The following is a 9,009-nucleotide window of genomic DNA, read 5'->3' as shown; positions in this document are numbered from 1 at the left end:
GTTTGGGAAATTGATGAGTATGATTCCTTGAGTGAGAAAGGGAATGGCAATGCAGTCCAGTGATGGCACAGTCCCTGGACTCATACACAGAGTGGGCAGAATGCACATGCCTTCAGTGAAATGTTTGGGGTAGCTCAGGGACTTTGGATGGCCTGCAGGAACAAGCCCCAACCCTCCATATGAAAATGCATTTCCAGTGCCAGATGAAATAAATCTACTAATAAACTCTTAAAACTCTTATTTCCCAAGAAAATTCCAGAAATATGGATTCTTTTAAAGTCAATCTTGAAAGAAAGTTAAAAGTTGCCTGCAAAGAGCAGCAGCAAATACCATACAGGTTATTCAAAACCATCACCTTTACCTTCCTGTTGTTCTAAGATGTTATTTTTATAAGTGACAAGTTGGTCATTAAATCCATTGATTGGGCCCTAGCTTATGTTGCTCAATGTTTAGAACACTGGCCTGTGGACTGAAGGGTCATGGGTTCAATTCCAGTCAAGGGCAGGTCAAGGGCACATACCTCAGTTACTGTGCCCATCTCTGGCCCCAGGCTGAGCACGTGCAGGAAGCGGCCTATAGATATGTCTCTCTCACATCCATGTTTATCTCTCTCTGTCTCTCCCCTTTCCCTCACTCTCTAAAAATCAATGGAAAAAATATCCTCTGGTGAGGATTAACAACAACAAAAAATCCATTGCTTAGGAATGTATCTTTCTTTATTGATTCAGGTCACAACTGAATTGCAGGTTCCCTTCAGTTGAGTAATAACCCTGCAAAAGTGCTGACTCTTCTAGATGGTATTGGAACATGCTCCCTTCCTCTTTAATTATCATTTTAATAACAACTCAGTAGTCAGCCAAACTCCTCTGGTCAGGCAGGCCTGGAAATGCACTGAGAGGTGGGGGGAGAAGGCAACTTCCTCCCAAAGCGGACAATGCCCCATGGCTATGCTACCTTGTCATACCCCCAAAATGCCCTAATGTCATGAACAAAATTCACCCCAATATTTAAGCCACTTTCTGTGCATCCTAGAAGCTTGGTGAGGGCAAGGGATCTTTCAGGCCACAGCGAACTGTCCAAGTGGATTTCTTGCCATAATGCCCATGATCCTGTGCTAACTCACTTGGTTAGTTTAACCAGAGCATTGGGCTGGGAATTGCCAGACTCAAGTGACAGTCCTGGCTCTGCCATTAACCAGCTGTGACAAAGGGCAATTTTCTATACCTCTTGGTACTTCCATTTTCTAACCTGTAAACTAAGGAGGTTTGTACCAGCTGATCTTAGTGACTCTTTTGGCATCATTTCTAGCCACTAGATAATGGCTCTGTGCAAAGAGGAACCACATCTTTCTTGTAACTACAGCACTGAACAGTTTCTAGAACATAGCAGGTGCCAAATGGATATTTTTGAATGCATGAACACTCAAATAAGTAACATGCTGAGTTCAATCCAAAATAGGCAGATGGTTCCTATAATTCAGGATAAATGCCTCTCTTTTCTCTTGATGACTAAAATACCTTTCATTTTTGTCTCAATTTTCTGTATGATACCCGTTTGCCCCCTTACTAGATTTACTTAGCTGGTAGATTTGAATACAATTGTCATTTGCCAGAATTAATACAAAATCTTCCAACAAGGACTTTTGGAAACAATATATGAATAACCCAATGTGTCATATGTATGCACTGATTTCAACATAAATCGTTGTGTGCAAAAGATCACTGAGATAGACAGTGGTGACTTACAAATTCTGCCAGAAAAACAAAAACCTGTTACACATATGTCCTCACCAACATAAAAATAGACAGGGCTGGCCCACGGAAAACTGTAAAGGTCAGGCAACATCCCCTTTCTAACCTCCTCCCTGAATTCAACAAAGAACTCATCATTTACTGTGTATGCAAGTTTAAGCCTTTGCTATCACATTGTGCAAAGACATATGTTAAAGGGATTTGGGACAATAGAAAACAGATGGGGATAACTTTGTCAAGGGGGTTTGGTGGAAGGCATGGATGTCCTCTCACACTCCCCTACACCTAAAACTGTTCTTACGTGATGCTGCAACCATTTATGAGAAATCTGAGGAAGGGGCCACGCACAAGTGAAAACTCTAGACAAGAAATATGAATTTAGAAGGCATGGGGAGGCAGATCAAAACTTCTCTCTAGTGGAGAAGCTACCTGGAACCCCAGCCTTGTCAGCTTTTATTCACTTTTTGTTGAATACACATTTGCCCTTTAGGAATGCATACAGGCATATAAAGGTAAGGGTTAGTAAACAGTAAAATGATTATCAGGTTAGGGAATGGCTTTCAGTCATTGAGCCCACAACAGGGCAATGTTATGCTAATTTTCAGCCCTGCTGAATATCAAAGTCCATTGGCCTACCAATGGGTCCTTTGGCATAATATGGTAATTACTGTTGGTTTTAGCCTCTTACACCTAAACTTCTTTTCTGATGCCTGGTAGGGGTGGAGGTACAGTGGAGGGTGGCGAAACACTTACCCAAAAAGGACAGGGAAGTGTCCGGTCTGTTCCTATGTTCCTGCTCCATGGGCCCAAGTCAGGGACCAGTGCATGCTCTGACTGAGGCCAGGACAACCTCCCTGTCCTCCAAAGAAGTCATGGGCTACTGTCCTCCCAACCTTGACACACACACACACACCCACAAACTCAGTTTCTAGGGTTCTTAATCACTCGGTTCTTTGGAACTAATCCCAGTCTGATAGGTTGGCTCTATTTGTCTTAACAAGAACCATAGACTGACCCATAATCTGAACAATAAAAAAGAGAAAGATATTTGAAATTAGATCTGCATCATAATATTGGAGGCAGCTTGAAGCATTAGGCAGGGAAAAGCCCAGCATTGTCCAGAGGAGAATCAAGGTTAAGAACAAGAGAAACCAACTGGAGAGTAAGGGCTAAGATTTAAATGTGATTATATACATGATGGCAACAAAAAAAATGCTCATAGCATGATGAGACAATGTTTAGTACTAGTGAACTAACCAGTGGAAGAAAGAAAAGTTGTATTTCTCCTGTAGCAGCAATTCTAAATGTAATCATTGCACTAACTATATATATGAAAGGCTTATATGCTAAGTGTTCAACTGTTCAACATTTCAACTGGTAGCTATGTCATGCACTGACCATCAGGAGGCAGAAACTTAACGCACAGGCATGGAAACATGGAACAGACTGATGAATCTCAGAGGGAAGTGAGGAGGGTAGTGGCCGGACGACAGGAAGAGATTAACCAAAGATCTTATATGCATACTAGAAACCTGATGCAGATTCATGCACCAGTGAGGTCCCTCAGCCTGGCCTGTAGGGATCAGGTTGAATCCATGCACCGAGATCCTGACATCCCAGCTTCAACCTATTTCTGTCTCTTGTCTCTTTCTTTTTTCTCAATCCCCAGCTCCTCTACTCAGAAACCTGTTCTTCTCCCCTTCCATGTGGGATGTGGAAGAAGGAGAAGCACCCCACCACAGAGATTGTCAAATTTATCTAAGGTATAAAAAACAACATTAGTTAAGAAACCTTGATATAATTTGATTTGTCTAATATTCAACCATATACATATATGTAGAAACGTACATATATGTGTTGTGGGGTCAAACCCTGGGTTCAAAATAAGACCACCAGAGGCTGAAGATTGATTTTAAAAAGCAGGCAAGGATTTATTGAAAAACTGGCCAAGACGGCCACGGGAGCACCACAGGCAGGTGAGCCCCACATGACCGCACTGACCCAGGTGTAGGCAATCCCTTTTAAAGCTTCAAACCACAGGAATTTCCCTTTGTTCTCAATTCTAATGGCTGGGAACATTGGAATGTGGCCCTATCTTGCCCATAATACAAAAGCAGAACTCAGAGGTTAATCTCTAAAGGGCTATAGTTTCTACCCCTGAAGCTACTGAGTCAGTGGGAGTCAATCTTCTGTAACTACCCTATTGTTTAAGCAAGTAATCGAAGTCGAAATCATATAGCAAGGTTAAAATTCAAACAGCAGTTTTTACCCAAGTATGATTGCTACCATATTTCAATATGTACATACATACATATATTGATCCACAAATATTATGTGAGCTATGTTGATTTATTTTAAATCTCTATTATTTCATGACTTGATACTACATATTGATGCATAAAAATTTATTGTTTGAGAATCTTTTACAGGTTACAATTTCTTCTGGTATAGGCAGCATAGCATAGTATTTGAGGAAACCAACATTGTTGTCAGGTAAATTTGAGTGTGAATACCACTTATGAAATGTGTGAACTTGAGCTGAGGGGTTATTTTACCTCTGCATGTCAGTGTGCTTTTCTATGAAATGGCTACAATAATTATATACCAACCAATGGTATCACACAAGGGCTGACATTCATCGACTCTCAGAGTTGAACAAGGTCTTTAAATTATCCAGTACAATCGTCTAATTATACTTGTGCAGATCATCCCTCCTTATGCTGACTTTAAAAATATCAAAACCTGCTGAAACCAGTTTGGCTCAGTGGTAGAGTGTCGGTCTGCGGACTGAAAGGTCCCAGGTTCGATTCTGGTCAGGGGCATGTTTGTTGGTTGCAGGCACATCCCCGGTGGGGGGTGTGCAGGAGGCAGCTGGTTGATGTTTCTCTCTCATCGACGTTTCTAGCTCTCTATCTCTCTCCCTTCCTCTCTATAAAAAATTAATAAAATATATATTTTTTTAAATATATCAAAACCTGAGTGATAATGCTAAAGGAAGGCTAAATGTGTAACCAGGGCATCAGATGTGAGGAGTGTTTAGAATAATAATAATAATAATAATAATAATAATAAATGTTTAAGCCACTTAACCTATACCAGTCCAAACTGTGGAGGCCAATTCTATTTCTGAAGACCTCAGTCTACTTAGGAGTTCTTTGAATTTATACATAGTTAAGCAGTGTGCTTATTACTATTGATAGACTATATCTTGGTTATCTTTCTTTTTTCCATTTTTATTTATTATCCCAGATCTTGATTCCAGATTTTGATTATTGAACTCCAACTTGTGCTAGGCACAGGATTTAAAGGTATGCATATATTATCTTGGGCAATTTTAAGAATAACCTCTGATGTGGTTATTATTATTTGCCCCATTTTACATACGATGATGAGGGTCAGAGAGGATAAATAATATGTCCAAGATCACAAAGCAAGTACGTAAGATATTTCAGACAATAGCAAATACATGCAATTCTAGTTTACAGAAGAATAGGATTATAGGATCATCTCTGTGTGATCATGAGGACTGTTATTTCTATAAACAAGATTTGAATCATTAAGTCTTCTTTGAAATAAAACAAGAAATCCATTAACTTACCCTAGGCAAATGATATTCAATAGCGTTTTTAGAAGAAAATTTACTAAATTTTACTATGAGCAATTGAAAAATCAAAATAGTGGTAGGAGGAAGAGAAGAAGGAAGAGTGATGATGATGATGATGATGATGATAATGATGATGATATGACAGTGAAGAATTACGGAAAATAAAGAAGTTCTAGTATTTCCTTAGACTTTTTTCCAAGTAATTCTGAAAAATCACCTTTATTTCAGATCTTTCAAAATAAATAGATGGATGTAAAATATATTCATTTCCCAAAAATGGCAGCTGGAATATTCCACTAGACAGTGAGATCTCACAGGCATACAAATATAAGAACAAACCATGTTCTCTAATGTGTTTCTCAATTTTGGCAAGCATACGGATGTTTTAGGAATGTAGTCATCAAAAAGTCATTGTGACTATGAGACCAGAATCCTGTGACTACTACAACTCTGGTAGCAAATCTCCTTCAGGACAATGTCTCTGCTGTCCAATTTATGGCAAATGATGGGTTTATGACTACTGGGTTCACCCTGATATGAGTCTAGAAATTGTTTGCCATATATTGACCTGAAAGCTAACTCATAGTTTTATCAGCAAGGGCCAGAACCTGCAGCTCCCCCAAGATTCTCTCCAGCTGCACCAGATGCCTGAGTCTATGATGCAATTGCAACACATTCATTCAATAAACATTAAATATGTGCTGATGATTTTTCTAGTACTGTGCTCTCTGCAGTGAGAAGTGCCAGTAAGTGAAGACATGGTCCCCATTTAAAAGGAAATTAAACATCACAGCCTTGGAGCCACTTGTTATTTATTGCCGACCTTCTCTGGAGTCCCTGGGCCAAGAGAATCCTCCAGTGTATCACACACCCTGATGCTGATATCCACAGAAGGTAGCCATAATTCTCAAATATCTTCCAATCACCGATTCTCTAGCCTCAATCCATTTGTGTTGGCTGCATCCCAGTAGACACATATTTTCAAGTTGGTTGATCCACCTGGAACCACAATCCAGCTTCTCCCAGTAGACTCTAGGGCAATACCCATTTTGCACATTTCTGAGTACAGAAAGGAAAAGGCAGAAAAGTCTATCAGAGCATTTGGGCACCTTTGCTCATATCTCGGCATCACAGGATGTTCCTCAGCATGTTCATGGGCATAGTCTGAACCTGAGCAAACATACCTCGGAACCTTTTCACTCCTGTACCCCTCTGCCTGGGGTGCTGTGACTGACATTCCCTCTCCCATTGCTTTCAGGTTGCTGCTCAAATATCACCTGTTCAGAAATGCCTCCTCTGATCACCCTACCTAAAAGATTAAAGAAACCCAACATCCTTTCTTCTCTACCATTGTTTCTTTTTATCTTCTAGCATCACCAAAAAAACTACAAATATTTGTAGCACCCGTGACATTTGCTTTTTGTTTTCTGCTAAATGCCCATTTCTTGGCACTTAACAATCACTAATTAATATATGTTGAGTTAAAAATGTGTAAAAAACAAATCAAGTTTCTTTAAGCCTGAAGATCAATTATCTGAGCAGAGCAGAGAACTTATTTCTAAAAGCTGGCTCTGCCCACTGGATTATTCAGTTGTTTTCTTTTTTCTCCTGGCATCTTACCCTCTGCTCCCAGTAGCAGAGCCTCGGGAAGGATTTGGAGAGAGCTTATTAAAGGCTAAGCTTTGGACCCACGTATCCAGGCTCAAGATCAGACTTGTGGTAAAAGTACAGACAGGCACTGAGTGGTGTTGACTCCACCACAATCTAAAGTTTGATCATAACATAGAAATGGGAGATTAGCTAAGGGAGAGCCAATTAGCCAGGACGCTCAATCTCTTTGACCACAAGGTATTTTGAAAGTTAAATATTTCATGGAAACTTGCTTCCTCATTCTCAGTAACTTAAATCAGGGGCACGGGGAGGTTAAATGGTTTGCCCAACATCCCACAATGTATTAGCAGAAGTACTGAGCTTGGAAACCACAGGTTTCCATATTTCCTGCTTACAAGCAGGGGTATACAGAACAAATTCAAGCCCTAATGGTATAAGGCAGGAGAAAGAAATTGCACACCCCCCACACACATACGCACACTCATCCCATACTACAGAATGGATGTACAGTTGCCTTTCCAAAGTTTTCTGTAAAGATGGCTGAATTTACAGTTGGAAAGATAAGGGCTCCCTGGTGGTGGTTCTTCAGTCAGGAACTGCCACCTGGATGTCCTGAGGGAATTAAATCTCTGACTCTTCAATTTCCCATTGTCCCAAGACAACCCAGATGATTAAAAAATTTTATTCCCTTCACTTCCTCAAGGCAGGAGTGTCCATAAAGAAATCTGCTTTACCTATAATAAAGAAATGATTTGAGTTTATTTTTATAACTCCCCTCAAAGAGTAAATTTCAGCCTTCAGCACTTCCATCAGAACAATAAAACAAACTACAGTACATGAAAAAGACTTGGAAACAACTGAGGAAAGGTGGGCAAGTATACAACTTATCTTATCACTTTCTTTTTTTTCTCTTCCTCTCACAACCTTGTTAATCCCTTAGTACTAGTTCTTCTTCAATAACCACCTTTTTCAACCTTTCCATATCTATAGATTCCAATGTGATACATAATCTATCAGCTAAGGCCTTTAGTTGATATTGGTGGGCCCTTTTCATCCAATTGAAATCAGTACTTCTTACTGTTGTAGTTAAGGGCCCTCACAATCTGGTTTCACTCACTCTACGGTTATGGTCCTCAAGGAGGGTGTTATAGTAATAGTAATAAGGAAAAAAATACAATATTGAATAAGTATTAAAGTGTGGAATTGAAGTGTGATATCTGAAAGTATAGAATGGAATGTAAACAAACTGATAAGCACCCTTGAGTGGCCTGTATGTAGAAAATAGATAAAGTGATCTGTACCCCATATGTAAGACCAGATAGCAAGGCCCCTGGAACCCGCTGATAAGACACACTGAAGACACATCTGAGCACTGAAGACACATAAAAAGAGCAAGCTCCACAGAAGATCAGAGACACTCCTTCTGCTCCTCCACAAAAGGTCGCTCTCCACTTTCCCTGCCTGCACCAGTCAAAGCTCTGCCCGAGCCACGAGCCCCAAACCGTGAGCCACAGACCATGAGCTGTTGCCAGAGGCCTCAACTCAAGCCGAGCTGCAGCTGCAAAGTCCTCCATAAACCGTGTGTGTGTGTGTGTATGTGTGTGTGTGTGTGTGGTGTGTGTGTGTCTATCATTGCAGATCCCTGGATGGCCTGCCAAGGTCTGGAACCCACCAGGACTCTGGTAAATAAACCATGTGTTGCATGTTTGTCTCCTGTGTAATTTATGCTTGGTGGATTATTGATTAAGTACCTTGTGTCCTATGTGTCAGATTTCTGGCTAAGGCACCCAAGTCACCTGTACATACGTCCCTTATGGAATTATTGGGATAGAGGGCCACTGTGACCTCCAAGGGACATTTGGCCACATCTGGAGACAGTTTTGTTGCTCACAACTGATGGCATGCAACTTATTGGCATCTAATAAACAGAGGCAAGGGATGCTGCTAAAACATCCCATAATGCCAGACAGACCTCTACAAAAAAGAATGATCCAACCCAGCATGTCATAGTGAGGGTAAGAAACCCTACTCTATAGCTTTCTC

The sequence above is a fragment of the Pipistrellus hanaki genome (assembly GCF_964339955.1).
Source record: "Pipistrellus hanaki genome assembly, chromosome: 1".
NCBI lineage: Eukaryota > Metazoa > Chordata > Mammalia > Chiroptera > Vespertilionidae > Pipistrellus > Pipistrellus hanaki.
Note: the sequence above shows the minus strand (reverse complement) of the source record.